The sequence below is a fragment of the Juglans microcarpa x Juglans regia genome, chromosome 3D (assembly GCF_004785595.1).
Source record: "Juglans microcarpa x Juglans regia isolate MS1-56 chromosome 3D, Jm3101_v1.0, whole genome shotgun sequence".
NCBI lineage: Eukaryota > Viridiplantae > Streptophyta > Magnoliopsida > Fagales > Juglandaceae > Juglans > Juglans microcarpa x Juglans regia.
In genome coordinates this window covers 19,186,254-19,204,745 of record NC_054598.1, presented here as the reverse complement: position 1 = coordinate 19,204,745, position 18,492 = coordinate 19,186,254, and positions in this window count along the sequence as shown.

The following is an 18,492-nucleotide window of genomic DNA, read 5'->3' as shown; positions in this document are numbered from 1 at the left end:
AACACTTTCGTAATCACTAAACAAAACAAAAAAAAAGAATAAAAAAATCCCAACAAGAGCCCTGGAAGACTAGTATTGTTCAAACGTGGAACATATGCCGTGTATGATGTCCTGATTGCTACGTCGTGACAGGACTTAGATTTCTTAATCCAACTTTGTGGCTTAAATATATATATATATATATATATATATATATATACACACAAAACAATGTTAATGCTCGATATAGTCATTAAGTCATATACGTGTAGTCTCTTTAAAAAAAAGTGGCGATCACAGTTAAAAAGTGAGTTTTATTTAATTTGAGTTTTAGTTGTGCTTTATTTTTTTTAAAGAGATTTTATGAGATTAAAACACCTTAAAATTATATAGATGATATATTTTACATGGAATAGAATTTATAATATTTATAACTGTTGGAGTAAATTTTTCATACAACATTAAATACTCTAATAAATATAACGAGACATATTTCATATATCTATGTGTTTCTTACTCTAAAGATTTCACAATCATGAATATTTCAACATGCCAAATAACTTTATCTTTACAAAATTAGGCAACAACTTGTATCATTGGCTGCTAATAATTTATATCTGTCGAGGCTTATTAGCTGAGTTCAAACGCTTAATCACTTTGAACGACTGGTAACCCTTCCTTTACGCTTAATTAGGATGCTGTGGAACCCTTCCTTTACACCTTCCATTAAATATATGACACCTCAGTTTTTTAATAAGTTATACAATTCACACACACACACACACACATTAAACTACACATACTAAAATCTAAAATAATTAAATTTAAATTAAAAGAAAACTGGTGGCTGTTTGGCAGCCGTTGGTGGCAAGCGGGGTTAGGTATCTTAATTCATCACGATATATAACATCTTCTCCTCCCCAACGCCCTTCAGCAACCAACTTCCTCCTCCAACCCATTACATACCCCTCCCCTTCAAAGCACCTTACCCACGAGGTAGGTAAATTTCTGTTTCAATTGTCAATATGGTTCCCAAGTAGCCTACTGAATATCAGCTCCTTGCCACTTACCAAAACTTCAACTAGGGCTCTATTATGAACTTGCCTGTTGCGATGCTGTAGAATGGCCTGAGGCTCAGACACAATTTCACCTTGGTTATCTACTGGAGGTAAGGTTGAGAGAGGAGACACATGCTAACCAACATTTTTCTTTAAACAAGAGACATGAAACACAAGGTGTAATTGCGATTGTGGTGGCAATTCCAGCCTATAAGCACTTGTCCAATTCTCTCCAAAATCTGCAAGGGCCCAAAGAATCTGGTTGACAGCTTCATCTTTCTTCTTACTGCTATAGACTTTTGCCTATAGGGTTGTAGCCTCAAATAAACCTAGTCTCCCACTGCAGAAACACTTTCAGTATGTTGTTTGTCAAACTGAAACTTCATTCTTTCTTGTGCCAATGCTAAATTGCTCTTCAATATATCCACTATTTGCTCTTGAGTCTTCAATAGCTCCTCTACAACTTGATTAGGTGAGATCCTTGGAATATACTGATGTAGCTTAGTGGGTGGCACTCCATAAATTGCCTCATACGGAGTAAGCTTAGTAGAGGCATGGAATGTGGTATTATACCACCATTTAGCCAAAGGTAATCATTCAACCCAATGTCTTGGTTTATCACCTGAAAAGCACCTCAGAAAGTGTTCCAAACACTTGTTTACAACTTCAGTTTGGCCATTACTTTGGGGATGGTAGGCTGAGGAGTAAGATAGATTCACCCCTTGCAATTTAAAGAACTCCCTCCAAAAGGAGCTGGTGAAAGTGGAGCCTAGATCAGATACAATACCTTTAGGCTACATGGCATACCATGTAGCCTAAAAATATTATCTAAGAACATAGAAGCCACTTTAGTTACTGTAAAAGGGTGCTTCAAGGCCAAGAAGTGAGCATACTTGGATAATCAATCAACAAGCACCATAATGACTGAATAGCCTTTAGACAAAGGTAAACCCTTTACAAAGTCTATAGATATATCTGTCCAGACTTGTTGAGGAATTGGTAAAGGTTGAAGTAACTCAGCCAGGTGCATATTTTCAACTTTGTTTTTCTGACAGATCTCACACTCCTTAATAAACCTTCTGATTTCAACTTTCATTTCAGGCCAATAAAAATTAGACCTGGCACAATGTAGGGACTTGAAATCCTGAGTGTCTAGCACTAGGACTTGCATGTATAAAATGCAATACCTTGACTTTCAATTCTGTGTAGTCAAGAATATAAATCCTTCCTTTTTTGAACAACACACCCATTCTCCAAGAATAGGTTGTGGGTGCTGAAGATTTTGTTGCAAAATAGCAACTTGTTGCTGAACTACTTGATCTCCAGCATAAGCCCTTCTTATCTCCTCTAACCAAATAGGATTTGGCACAGTTATGGCTAGCAAGACTGCATCATCTTCATTTTCACCCCTCTTGGAAAAGGCATATGCCACCATGTTCTCCTCACCCTTCTTGTATTCTATAGAAAAATCATAGCCAAGCAGCTTGGAAAGCCATTTTTGTTGAGCAGGTGTGCTAATCTTTTGCTCCAACAAGTACTTCAAGTTGTTGTGATCAGTTCTGACAATGAAAGAGCCTTCAAGCAAATAAGGCCTCCACTTTTTTACTGCCAAGACCTGTGCTAGAAATTCCTTCTCATAAGTTGATAAAAGCATATTCTTTCCTTTCAAAACTTGACTTAAAAAAGTCAAGGGTCTTTGTGCTTGCATCAGTACAACCCCTACACCACTAGCACACACATCACATTCAATTATAAATGTTTTAGAAAAATCAAGTAATGACAAAGTAGGAGGTTGTGTTATAGCTTGTTTAAGCTATTCAAAGGCCTTGGCTGCTTCATTAGACCATTTAAAAGCTTCCTTCTTCAATAGAGCTGTTAGTGGAGCAGCTATGATGCCATAATGTCTGATAAACTTCTTGTAATATCCAGTCAACCCTAAAAACACCCTCAATGCTTTCACAGATTTAGGAAGTGGTCACTTTATCATTGACTCCAGCTTGTCTTGATCTGCTTTAACCCCATTTTTCGATATGAGATGCCCCAAATATTCAATTTCAGGACATGCAAAGTGATACTTTGATCGCTTGGCATAAAGCTAATGGCTCTCTAAAGTGTACAATACAGTGGCCAAATGCTCCAAATGAGACTAGAAATCTCTATTGTAAACCAATATGTCATCAAAGAGAACAATGACAAATTTTCTGAAGAAGGCTCTAAGCACATCATTCATGAAGCCTTGGAATGTGGAGGGTGCATTAATGAGTCCAAAGGTCATTACAAGGAACTAATAATGACCCTCATGTGTTCTAAATGTTGTCTTTAAAATGTCATCACCCTTCATTCTAATATGATGATTGCCTGATCTCAGATCAAGCTTAGAAAAAAAAGTTGCTTCAAAAAGCTGATCAAGTAATTCATCCACCACTGGTATAGGGTACTTGTCTTTGACCGTGGCTTCATTAAGTACCCTATAATCTATGCACATTCTCCAAGAACCATCTCCTTTCCTCACCAAAAGGACATGTGATGAAAAAGGAGATTGACTTGGTCTAATAACACCCGACTGTAGTAGCTCTTTAACTATCTTTTTAATTTTAGTCTCTTGATGTAATGGATATCTACAGGGCCTCACACTCACTGGTGTCATGTCTTTCTTTAAAAGTATTTTATGATCATGAGACCATTGTGGAGGAAGGCCTTTTGGCTCATCAAAAACTTTTTGGAACCTGTCCAACAGATTCAAAATATCTTGAGGTACATCATGCAACACCTCTTGAAACTGAATTGATACTATTTGCAATAGTAAACCTTTATGTTCTAATGAAGAAAATTTAGCAATTCAACATCATTGACCAAATTGCTAGAAGTAGAATCTAAGGCCTTTAAACATGTTAAGTGCCTTTGTAAGTGAACTACATATGAAGCTTACCAAAATCCCATAGAATAGGGCCTAGTGACAGTAGCCATTGCACACCCAAGACGACATCACTACCACCCAAATTTAAGGTAAGCAAATCAATTACAAAGGTTGTACCTTGTATAAGTAGAGCTACATTATCACATCTCCCACCACTATTCACTATGTTACCATTTGCAATTCTGACCTGCATAGGAGCAAACTTCTGAACAAGCAAACCACATTTCAATGGTACTGTAGTATCCACAAAATTGTGGGTACTACCAATATCCACCAATATGGTAACCCTTCTTTTCTTAATCTGGCAAAAGATTTGCATATTTTTCAGACTTGGTGTTCCAACCATTGCTTGGACTGAAATGGGAGCAACCCCAGCAACATCTTGCACATCCTTATGCTCAACTTTTGTTGATTGATCAACTTCTTCCTCTGATTCCCATGACTCAATCTGAGACAGATCCATTCCTTCTAAAGCATACAACCTTGGCTTCAAACATTTATGGCCTTGATGCCATTTCTCCTAATAGAAATAAAATAACAAATTCATTTTTTCCTTCTATCTTGCATTTGAGCTTCTGAAATTTTTTGATAAGGGACTTTAGGAGCAGGCAGCACCTTAGGAGTTCCTAAAATCAATGGGACTTGGCCTGGCCTCTGCATATTAACTCCTGTATCATAAGACTCTTCCAGGGCTTCCTCGTGCTCCAAACATATTGTTCCTGAATCTTGGCTAATCCAAACTCATCATTCAAATTATTGGGACTGAGCATCCTCATAGGCAGTCTTACTTCATTTTTCAATCCACTTAAGAAACAACTAAGCATTTTCCTCTCAGAAATACCTCTAACTCTATTCGAAATCAACTCAAATTCAATCTTGTAGGCTTTAAATATACCTACTTGTTTCAACCTCGTTAGAGCTTCCATTGGATCATCATAAGGAGATGATCCAAATCTGACTTGTAGTGCTTGAGTAAATTCCTCCCAGGAATGAAAAACTCCTACTTCACTTGCATCTTGGAACCAGACTAATTCCTCCTCATCCATATGAAAAGAAGCAATAAAGATTCTTTGTCCCGGTGGCACTTGGTGGTATATAAAATATTGATTAACTCTAAACACACAAGCTAAAGGGTTTCTACTAGAAAACCTTGGAAATTCTAGCTTTATGCCTCTAAAAATCGCCCTATCCACTGGTTCACGATAGTGCACTTCATCACTTCATTGTTCCTTTCAAGATTTGACATTCCATTCATATTTATGCCTACATCTTCATGTGCAATTGATCCATTAACTGATATTCTCTAAATCTGCTGTAGAACTTCTACAAACCACTTATCTTGATTGTCCCTATCAATTCTTGCAGTTTCTTGCTGTTGAACCAAAATCGCTATCGTGTCTTCAATCTGTTTCTATTGCTGATCATGTTGCTGCCGAAGATGATTCAAAGAATCCACCACTTGTGCATTGGATCACGTTCCTTCCGCCATGACTACTAATATCAACTGTAATGGACCCTTATGAATGACTGTGTTCGAGATAATCTCCAAGAAGTAGAGAGAGAGAGAGAGAGAGAGAGAGAAAAGAGAGCTAGAGAGAGATTATGAACTTAGTGAAATTCTTCTTTGTTCTTTTTTTTCTCCCCACCTTTCTATTTTTATAGTTCCTTATTCCACATACGGCATTGTTTTACACATCAGTAATATTACATTGAAACGCAACACTTCACTTATTCACTAGACTAAAACGACAATGCCCTACTTATTCCCTCACATTCTCAATTACAACACACTCCAAACAACGTGATGGTTATGGAAGTATCAAAAGACACAACATTTTGACTTACTTCTTAAGGTTGTATCATTTGCCAACCATTGAGTTACCAATGGTTGTGCCCTTTACCAACCGGAGTATGATGGCCTATTGTAATGCCCCAATCTCGGGAGTCTGGAGAGTTAACTCTTAATACTTAATATCAATTCCAATACCAAAACTATAAACTCATAGAACTCAATAAAATATTAATTCATTTGCTTATCCCAAATATCCATATTCCTTCACCAAAAGAACAAAGAAATTCTCAATAAAATAAATTAGCAACTCCCCAAATACTAGAAAATATCATTAACCCAACACATCAAAATATCCAAAAATAACCAGTTTACTAACTATGACTCTCAAATAAGTACTTGTACCCTTGGGCACTTATTCCTCTACGATCACCACACATTGCTAAAACTTCATACTCTTGTTCTCCAGCTGAACCGTCAAAATCATCTAAAAAATATTTGGAGATAAGGGATGAGTTATCAATAACTCAGTAAGCAGAGAACAAATACTAGTGTGTAAACAATGAGCATTTACAAAGCTCGGAATGCAGAACAAAACACCTTTCTATTTCATAATATGTTATCAAAATATCAGAGCGAAAGTTCGAAAATATTCATAACAAAAATCCCTTTGGCATAGCATAAACTGAAACATTACATCTTATCTTATCATATCATAACAGATACCATATTTAACCCCCATAGTAGGGTTGTGCAAATCCCGACGGCCAACCGAGCAGAAATAGAATGTGAATCTTCTCTTTATTACTCTCGGAGTCCCGAGTGTGCACACATGAAAGAACACGCAGAAAACCACTTTGCTTCCAAAGTGGGTGCACCAGAAACAGAAGAGTTGGTACTAACCAGAACAAAGGCCACAAATTTATACCCGTGGTAAGGTCATAACGGAATAGAAACAAAAATAAAATGTTATGCCAGAGGTTTTTAGAGATCACATCATATCATATTAGAGTACAAAACATCTTCAGACAGAACAAAATCATATCACAAAATCATAATGTATGCACAAAATTACATATTCGCTCTCCTTTGCATAGTTCATAAACAGAATGTAAAAAATAAGCTTATGTTTACACTAGTCATACTAGAAAAATACTTTATTCTTAAACAGAATCTCATGAGTAATGCAAAACAAATAACTGAGGTAGTTAAAATTTCTTTTCATAACAAAATATGTATACTTCTCGAAAATCAACCTCAGCCAATTTTATTTTTTATGCAAAGTCTAGCATAGGAACCCCACTTACCTGAACTTCTTATCTTATCAGAAATTCTCCATAGCAGTACTTAATGAAAATTTATCGTCACCTATAAAATTGTCATGTAACTCCCATAAATTTCAATTGAGCAAGTATTTCGATTCTTAAACCTAAACTAAATTAACCTGTTTTTCCTAAAAATTCTCTTAATCTTAAAAAATACCATCACCTCCCAAATTCATCAATATTCACTTAATTTTTTCAACTAAAATATTAAAACCTAACTTATTTACTATTGAAAACAAACTATAAAGTTTAATACTAGATAATATAATTATCCCAAAATATTTTAAAAATAAACCATAACTATATATATTTTTTTAATAGACTAAATCATATCTAAAGTGTAAAAATAACATTACACCATTATCGCTTATTCTTAAAATAAAACTTTGCTTAATAACATTATAAATTACTTAAATGATTTCTATAATCATAATTAAAAAGAAGTTTATTAACGCCTATTAAAAATTTTAACACAAATTAACGCAACTTGCAGTTCAAAGGGGTAAAAAAGAAAGTAATTAACGATATTAGTGTAAAATATGGCTTAGAAGCATGCAATTACACACACGTAGAAACCACATTCTTTGAATGAAAGCAAAGGCTACGTACGCGATGGAGGTTCACCATGAAGAGAAGTGAAACATGTGGTAGAGCAATGGGCTGGGCGGTGGACGATAGTGGTCACGGTAGTGGGGCACTGAGAGAGAGAGAGAAAGAGATGAGTGAGAGAAACGAAGGGAGAGAGAGAGCTGCGCATAATGAGAGAGAGGAATGGAAAGGCAGTGTAAGCTTCGATGATGGCTCACCATGAGGGGTTGCTACAGACTGGGGATGTCGAAAAGTCCTTGGCGGTGGTTTCTGTGAGGTCTCGACGGTGGAGCTTGGGGGCGACAGCGAGGTGCAACAACCAATGAGAGGCCAACGGAGGGGAGCTCGATGGACGGCTTGAGCAAGAACTTGCTCTGTTTCGAGGAGCTAAAACAGGGGTGTTTGTGGATGTGCCATAATGGTTGCAGTGGTTGCTTCCTGAATGTGCACTTGGGCTGCGACGTGGTTGTACTCAGGTTGGTTAAGGTGGTTCCGTATGGAGAGGAGGCACAGGAGTTGGTTTATCTAATGCAGCAATGCCACGAAAAGTGACGACAAGTTGTTTCTCTAGATGGCTCGTTTGTGGCAGTGGAGTGGTGGTTGAAAAGGGTAGCAGCGGCTGCAACTTGGTGGAGGGTTTGACGGAGGCTGAGCCGCAGTGTGTCAAAAGTGGTGGTCTGGTGCAGTGTATGCAGTTGCGATCGTACGTGAGTGGGTGGAGGCGTTGGGTTGATTTTTGGACGGAGTGAAGAAACTGAGCTACGATGCTACGGCTTGATGTTTTGCAGGAGGTATGTATATATATATATATATATATATATATATATATTGGTGATGAACATAAAAAGAAAACCCTAGAGGAGGAGACGTGCATGGCAATTGGCATGGAGCCATGCTTGACGTGAGGCCTATTCTTGGTTATCAAGGGCTTGGGTCTGATAGAAACACCGGGCCATTTCAAATATTTGGCCATGTTTCATAGTGAAAAATTAAAAATAAAATAAACTATTAATAAATGGGCTACTCTCTGAGTTTTGGGTCTTGACTCATCCTAAAAATATAATTATACTTGTTCCGTAAATTCCTCAGCCCTTAAAAAGATTTTCCATCCGACCCAAAAAAATAATACTTTGAAAATTAACTGGGCTCTTTCTATGTATAAATCCAAAAACCGAAAATTTTAGAAAACGGCTTGTTGTTGGACTCGGGTGTTACATCCTTCCCCCCTTAAAAAAAATCTCATCCTCGAAATTTGCTAATACCACGAGCGAGGCCTAATTATTTTTCCTCCCCCAACATTTCTCTGCCTATCCTAATCTCTGATCATGTTATTAAACCTAGGGGTGTAAACTGGTCGGTCGGACCGGACTGAAAAAATGCATGGTAGGTTTCGGTCTAGCAAGTACAGGAATTTCGGTCTTCAGTTCGGTCCCAGAGTGGAGATTTCTCGGACAGGACTAGACCGGACCAACCGAATTCTTTTTTTCTTTTTTTATAGATATATTATTTTATATAATAATTGTAAAATAAATTATGTAGTTTTCATCTAACCTATCCATAAATATATTATTTTATATAATAATTGTATAATAAATTGTGTAATTTTCATTTAACCTATACCCATTTACAATATAAAATTTTAAATATGTAATCACAAATTAATATTATATTAATCGTATATTATCAATTAACCTATCAATTCACAATTACCTAATGTGTGACTTCTATGAGACTATGGGCTAAGTTGCAACTTGCAAGTAAATATAGAGCATGTATGGATGTATGGAATCATGGATAATTAAATTATTTATGCTTATTAGTTATTGCTTCATATACAAAATGTAAAAAATTGTAAATAGCTCATTATGCATTAACTTAAAACTATCATAAATTATAATAGATTAATGTACTCTAAGTTAGTAACAAAGTAACAAATAACAATTAACATCATCAATATAATTATATAATTATATAATTATAAATTGATAACTAAACTAAATCACTATGTCTATAAGACTATAACTATATATAGTATTAAATTATTAATATCACTATGACTAATGACTAATGACTATAAGTTTATAATTAATACTAATATATAACTATACTAATAGTATAATATTAATACTATTATATAGTCTAATATATTATATAGCTATACTAAATCACTATAAGTTTATAACTAATACTAATATATAACTATACTAATAGTATAATATTAATACTATTATATAGTATAATATATTATATAGCTATACTAAATCACTTTAAGTTTATAACTAATACTAATACATAACTATACTAATAGTATAATATTAATACTATTATATAGTCAAATATATTATATAGCTATACTAAATCACTAAGTTTATAACTAATACCAATATATAACTATAGTCTAATATTAAATATAGTTATACTAATATATAAGTTTATAACTAATACTAATACTAATCACTATAACTAAATCACTATAGTCTATTAAAAATTTAAATGTATTACAAATATATATAAATTATAATTATCAATTTTTCAAACCATCAATTTTTTTTAATTATCATTTTTTTTTAAAAAAAGAACAACATTTGAGTCACTCCCGAATAATTGGTGTTGTTTCCTCTCTTTTCAAACCCTAAAATCAATTCTCCAACGCACAAACCGCCTCTCTCTTAGTCCCTCATCTCTGCCTCTCTCTCGTCTCTATCTTGACTCTCACCTCACAGATCCTTGTCTCTGTCTCTCTCATCTCTCATCTCTACAATCTGCCTCTCTCTCGTCCCTTGTCTCTGTCTCTCTTGTCCTTCGTCTTTGTCTCTCTCATCTCTTAATCAGCCACGCACAGACCCATGCACAGACCCTCGCCGAGTTGGCCTCACAATCACGGTAATGAAATTATGTGAATATGTTGTTACTTTGAAATCTCAAATCTGGTATATGGTTTTATTGGGATTTTTGAATCCGAAATTTAGGATTTTTGTGATTGGGTTTGAGTTATTAATAATTAGGGTTTTATGAGGTTTTTAACTTTAAGAAAATGATGGTTGAAGTGTAATGTGGGAGTATTGTAGTGGGTTGTGGGAGTATATGATGATCATTGCTAAGTAGTGTGGGAGTAGTGTAGTGTGCCTGATGCAGCACACTCTTATACTGATCGTTGCTAAGTACCTGCATGCATATGTACATGATCATTTACATAGCTTCATGTTAATATATAGGGCACATTTATAATGTTACACAGATCACTAGTGCTATATATGATTGTCTAGTTTTAGGTTTTCCCTCTTTTAAGAGTACTGTTGTCACAAGTAAAAACTGAACCCAATATTTTTTCAAATATTGTTAATGTTTTTATTTTTAGGAAAAATGCAGATTGTGTATTTTTAGGTCAAATATTTTTTGTAAGAACTAAACCCTTAATTAATATTGATCAGTTCGTATAAGAACTGAACCCTTAATTAATATTTAATTCCCTTTCTTTCTTTTCTAGATGGACTCTATTCCAAAATTGATTCCCAAGATTCTACTACAGATGATGTAGAGTCAACACAGGCTACACATGGGCAAGGCATTCCTCCACTCCCACCCAATGTAAGTGCTAATACTAAACCGAGTGGTAGTGGTAGACATAGGTCAATGGTTTGGGATCACTTTACAATAATACCAAAAGATGATCCAAGTAAACCTAGGGTTGTATGTAATTATTGTGGTGCTTCGTATCCATGTGATACGAAGACCAAAGGTACAAAGTCCATGAAATATCACATTGAAAAACAATGTAAGAAATGTCCATTGAGACAGACGGATAAGTCCCAAACTACTCTCAGTTGGAAGGCAGGTGTAGGAAGTGATAGTGGGGGGTTTGTGCCCATATCATTTAGTGTTGAGGCTTGCAGACAAGCCTTAGCAGAAATGATTATTCTTGATGAGTTGCCCTTTAGGTTCGTTGAAGGGAAGGGTTTCAAGAAGTTTATGCTCATTGTTTGCCCTAAGTGGGTAGGGATTCCATCTCGTATTACGATTGCGAATGATTGCTTTATTGTGTATATAAGGAAAAGAAGTAAGTTGAGAAGTGCTCTTCAAGGGCAACGAGTTTCCCTCACCACGGATACATGGACATCTGTGCAAAACCTCAACTATATGTGACTCACTGCACACTTTATTGATGATAATTGGAAACTACACAAAAGAATTCTTTCTTTTTGTTTGGTTGAGAATCACAAGGGTGATACACTTGATAGGGCCATAGAGATGTGCTTGCATGATTGGGGAGACCGAAAGTACTTACAATTACACTTGATAATGCAAGTTCTAATAACGGAGCAATTTCTTATTTCAAGAAAAAAAACAAGTATAGAAATGACACTGTTTTGGAACATGAGTTCTTGCATGTTCGGTTTTGTGCCCACATCCTAAACTTAATTGTTCGTGAGGGGTTGAGGAAATTTGATGAGTCTATTGTGAATGTGAGATGTGTTCTAAAATATTGTAAGTCCTCACCTCAAAGGTGGACGACATTTAAGAAGTGTATTGGGTTGGAAGAAATTGCAAGCAAAAGTGGCATTTGTTTAGATGTACCAACTAGGTGGAACTCCACCTATCTTATGTTGGAGGGGGCTTTAAAATTTTGAAAGGCTTTTGAACAGTTGGAAGAAAATGATTCGAGGTTCCTTAGTAGTGTTGGACACGATGATGATAAAATTGGTAATGTGGTGAATAGGAGAATATCAAAGAAGTTAAGGCCTCCCAATAATAACGATTGGGAGAAGGTAAAGTTGTTTGTAAGGTTTCTTGAACTATTTCATGATGCAACTATATTCTTTTCGGGGAATCAACATGTAACTTGCAACTCCTTTTTTCTGGAGTTAGTTAAAATATCTGATGCAATTGAAGTGGAGTGTGAAATAGGAAGCCCCATGGTGGGATTCATGGCCACAAATATGAAGAAACAATTTGACAAATATTGGGGCGACTTAGATAATATGAATATGTTGTTGTTTGTTGGGATTATTCTTGATCATCGGTATAAGATGCAATATTTTGACTTTGCATTGGAATGCATGTATGCCAATGATCTCACAAAAGCGGTTGATTTGAGTTCGAAGGTGAAAAATACTTTAACCTGCATGTATGAGGCATACGATGATAATGAGGAAAGCAACAATTCTGGTCAACAACAGCAGCGTACAAGTCCCCCACGTAAAGAAGTAAATTCTACAGATGGTAATGGTAGTGGTAGAGTTGATAGGACGACAGAAAGAATGGCCATATTCAAGCAACGGTTACAGTCGGAAAACACTTTGGAGAACAAGAATGAGGTTGATAGATACCTAGCTGAAAGTTGTGAGGAGGCATTCCCAAGTTTTGACATTCTTATTTGGTGAAAGGTTAATTCAGTTAGATATCGTGTACTTTCAAAAGTTGCATGAGATGTATTCACAATATCGGTATCTACGTGGCCTCTGAATCTACATTTAGCACAGCGGGTTGTGTCATTGATCCTTTTCAAAATAGTTTATCTTCGATGATGGTTGAGGCTCTCATTTGTACACAAAATTGACTTTGTTCTTTTTCTACTCCAATCAACCTTAGGACTTTAATGGATGAGGTGGAGGATTTTGAGAGGCAGTTGGGTATGTTTCTTACTTCATTTTATAACTTTTATGATTTATAATACTATATGTTATGTAAATTTATATAATTTGTTTTGTTTCTTTATTGTATAGAACTTGTTCGGGACGGTGACAATTCTATGGAGGCTTCAAATACAATATCTACAACCAATGTAAGTTAATGAGGTGAATCTCTTTTAGCTTGTTAGTTTTCAATTTTCACTTTTGCTATTTGCTAATAATTCTTTTGCTTACACTTTACAGCGTACTGTGAAAATTGAAAAGTATGTCAAGCCAAAAGATGTAGGAGGCTAGGACTTAAGAGCTATCAGCAGAATAATTGTATAATTTGTATTGATGTAAATTGTAATTTCTATTTAGAGCTTTTAATTTTTCAGTTTTTTGAGACTTGTGTAATTTTTAGTTTTCATTATTTATGCTTGGGAATGGTTTTTTTTTTCTTTCTTTTAGAAGCCAAATTCGCTTGGGATAAGGCCATGGGCCTTATTGGAGTTATGTTATTATTTCACTTTTGCTGCTTCGATATTTCGCACATTTGGGATCTTGTGGGTTATGCCCTAACAGGTGGTGAAGTTGTTGGCAGAATCCTGTTGGGAGTCATAGACTCATAGTATTTTAGAAGTTTGAAGAATATAGCCCATATCTGACTTGGCCTTAGGCTTCTAGAGTATAAACTTCAATGTTAAGCTCATATTATTTTAGTTTTCTTTCATTATCTAGTATAATTTTTAGTTTTAACCTTGTTTAAATTGTTTGGATTGATTAGTAGTAAGAAAATCAAGTAGCTAATCCTTTTTTGAGGTTTCTGATGGATATAGACAAAATTTATTTTTTGTAGTAAAACCTTTTATTCAAATTTATTGTATATTGATTATTGACAATTTTTTTTTTATGATTTATTTTTTTTTCCTTTCAAGTTCTTTTTTTTTTTTGTATTTTTTGGCTTCAAATTTGATAAAACATCAGTAGGCTTTCACTATTGGGCTGAAAAAGCATAAGAATAAGATTGGGCTTTTAGCCCATCAGGTATAGGGGTGGACCGAATAGGACCGACCGGATCGGATCTGTCCTTATGCCTATTCGGTCCAGTCTAGGGTGAGAAAACCCTGGACCAAATTGGTCTGGTCCGGTCCACAAAACCTCATCAGGACCGACTGGACCAGACTGAATTCACCCCTAATTGAACCTAATATTTCAAACATTATAACCTTCCAATATCGAAACTCGCCACCTCTCATCTTTCCCCTAGATATACATATTCGCGCTTATTGTATTACTTATCGTACACCTCAAAAGGTCTAAGTCAAGTCTAAAATATAAACCTCAACAATGTAATTAAAGACCAAATAATAAATACCAAATTCTCCACATAATATAATAACCTCAATAATATAATTAAAAACCTAAAATAATTTTGAACTGTCCACATAGTCTATGAACCTTATACAAAAATCGAAATAGACTCTCAAATTATTACGTCTCCAAAGCCATGCTTCTGCTGCGCACTCTAACAACTTGTAATCCTAAACACATTGTATCTCAATCAAGTACATCTAAAGAGAACTAACTTCCACATTTTATCAGTCCATACATTTTTTTTTTATCACCAAATTTAATTTCGCAAAATCTCCCAACATGTATGTAGCCTTTAATACATCAATATCACAAGTTTAAATCTCCAATTCCTAATCAAAATTCGTTCCATGAAGTCAACATAAAATCTAAACCTTAAACTCTGTCAGAATTATTTCTTACAGTCCACAAAATACGCCTATCGAAATTAAAATCTCAAATGTCATAAAAATTGTTTCCTTAAAATATGCAAAATCTAAAACCTTAGATTTCGCAGAACTCATTCCATAGGTCCACAAGTATTAAAACCTTACATATCATCAAAAATCATATCCTGGAGCCCACAGAATTCTACGACCTTAAATCTCCTCAGAATCACTTTTAAAGTATGTACCATCTCTAAACCTCAAATCTCCAAATATTCAGTCCATAAAATCTGAAGAATCTCAAACCTTAATTATCCACATAACCATCTCTTAGTCCTAAACTTTTCTACACCTCAAGTCCGAAGTTACTTCCTAAACCCATGGATATCTAAAACCTTATATGTTATAGTCTGCAAAACCTTAACCTCAGATTTCAGTCAAACTTATGCCAACTTCAAAATCTAAACCTCAAATCATATCCTAGTTGTTTCCTATAGCACAAAAATTAGCCAATCGAATCTAAAACCACAAATTCCATCAAACTCCTTATTATAGTATGCAGAATCTCTAACCTGACTCTGATACTAACTGTAATGCCCCGATCTCGGAGGTCCGGAGAGTTAGTTCTTAATACTTAATATCAATTCCAATACCACAACTATAAACCCAGAAAACTCAATAAAATATTAATTCATTTGATCATCTCAAATATCCATATTCCTTCACCAAAACAACAAAGAAATTCTCCATAAAATAAATTAGCAACTCCCAAAAAACTCGAAAATATCTTTAACCCAACACATCAAAATATCCGAAAATAACTAATTTACTAACTATGACTCTCAGAATGTAGAGTTAGAATATGTTATCAAAATATCAAAGCGAAAGTTCAAAACTATTCATAATCAAAATCCTTTCGGCATAACCTAAATTGAAATATTACCATGTTTAACCTCCACGGTAAGGTTGTGTAAACCCCGGAGGCCAACCGAGCAGAATAGAATGTGAATATTCCCCTTATTATTCTCGAAGCCCCGAGTGTGTACACATAAAAGACCACGCAGAAAATCACTTTGCTTCCAAAGTGGGTGCACCAGAAACAGAAAAGTTGGTACCAACCCAAACAGAGGCTACAGTTTTACACCCGTGGTAAGGTCAGAACGGAATAGAAACAAAAACATCAGACAGAACAAAATCAGATCACAAAATCATAATTTATGCACAAAATTATATATTCGCTCTCTTTTGCACAGTTGAGAAGCAAAATATCAAAAATAAGCTCATGTCTACACCAGTCATGCCAGAAAAATACTTTATTCTTAAACAGAATCTCATGAGTAATGCAGAACAAATAACTGAGGTAGTTAAAATTTCTTTTCATTACAAAATATGCATACTTTTCAAAAATCAATCTCAGCCTATTTTATTTTTTATGCAAAGTCTAACATAGGAACCCCGCTTGCTTGAACTTCTTAACTTATCAAAAATTCTCCACAGCAGTACTGAATAAAAATCAATCGTCACCTATAAAATTGTCATGTAATTCCCATAAATTTCAATTGAGTAAGTATTTAGATTCCTAAGCCTAAAATAGTAAAATAACCTGTTTTTCCTAAAAATTCTCTTAATCCTAAAAAATATCATCACCTCCCAAATTTATCAATATTCACTTAATTTTTCCGACTAAAATATTAAAACGTAACTTATTTACTATTGAAAACAAACTATAAAGTTTAATACTAGATAATATAATTATCCCAAAATATTTTAAAAATAAACCATAACTATATATTTTTTTTAATAAACTAAATTATATCTAAAGTGTAAAAATAACATTACACCATTATCGCTTATTCTTAAAATAAAAATTTACTTAATAACATGATAAATTACTTAAATGATTTCTGTAATCATAATTAAAAAGAAGTTTATTAACACATATTAAAAATTTTAACAAAAATTAACGCAACTTGCAGTTCAAAGGGGTAAAAAGAAAAAAAAAAGTAATTAACGATATTAGCGTAAAATATGGCTTAGAAGCATGCAATTACACTCACGTAAAAACCACATTCTTTGAATTAAAACAGAGGCTACGTATGCGATGGAGGTTTACCATGAAGAGAAGTGAAATGTGCGGCAGAGCAATGGGTTGGGAGGTGGACAACAGTGGTCACGGCGGTGGGGCATTGAGAGAGAGAGAGAGATGAGTGAGAGAAACGAAGAGAGAGAGAGAGAGAGAGAGAGAGCTGCGCACAGCAAGAGAGAGGAATGGAAAGGCAGTGTAAGCTTCGGTGATGGCTCACCATGAGGGGTTGCTACAGACTAGGGGTGCTGGAAAGTCCTTGGCGGTGGTTTCTGTGTGGTCTCAACAGTGGAGCTCGGAGGCGACAACGAGGTGCAACACCTAGTGAGAGGCCAATGAAAGGGAGTTCGATTTACAGCTTGAGAAAGAACTTGCTCTGTTTCAGGGAGCTAAAACAAGGGTGTTTGTGGACGTGCCATAATGGCTCGCAGTGGTTGCTTCCTGGACGTGCATTTGGGCTGTGACGTGGTTGTACTCGAGTTGGGTAAGGTGGTTCCGTATGGAGAGGACGCACGAGAGTTGGTTTATCTGATGTAGCAACGCCATGGAAAGTGAGCCAAGTTGTTTCTCGGGCTGGCTCGTTTGCAGTAGCGGAGTGGTGGTTGAAGAGGGTAGCAGCGGCTGCAACTTGGTGGAGGGTTTGATGGAGGCTGAGCCGCTGTGTGTCAAAAGTGGTGGTCTGGTGCAGTGTGAGCAGTTCGAAACGTACGTGCATGGGTGGAGGCATTGGGCTGATTTTCAGATGGAGTGAAGAAACTGAGCTACGATGTTGCGACTTGATGTTTTGCAGGAGTTATGTATATATATATATATATATATTGGTGATGAACATAAAAAGAAAACCCTAGAGGAGGAGACATGCATGGCAATTGGCATGGAGCCGTGCCTGACGTGGGGCCTATTATTGGTTATCAAGGACTTGGGTCTGATAAAAACACTGGGCCATTTCAAATATTTGCCGGCCATGTTTGGTGGTGAAAAAAAAACTATTAATAAATGGGTTGTTCTCTGAGTTTTGGGTCTCGACTCATCCTAAATATATAAATATACTTGTTCCATAAATTTCTTGACCCTTAAAAAGATTTTCCATCTGACCCAGAATAAATAATACTCAAAAATTAACTGGGCACTTTCTACCTATAAATCCAAAAACCAAAATTTTTAGAAAACGGCTTGTTGCTAAACACGGGTGTTACACCTATAAATAGGGATTATTGGTGCACAATTGCACTCACTCAATTCTCTTTGTCCATCATTAACTTGAGACAAATACCCTCACAAAAGTGTCACCATATTGCCAAAATTTCATTTCTCTTTGCTCTTCATAATTCTACACGTATTACCCCAAAGCATACGACACCGTATTACAATCAGACTAACGAATTAACTGTCAAGTTTCCCTTTC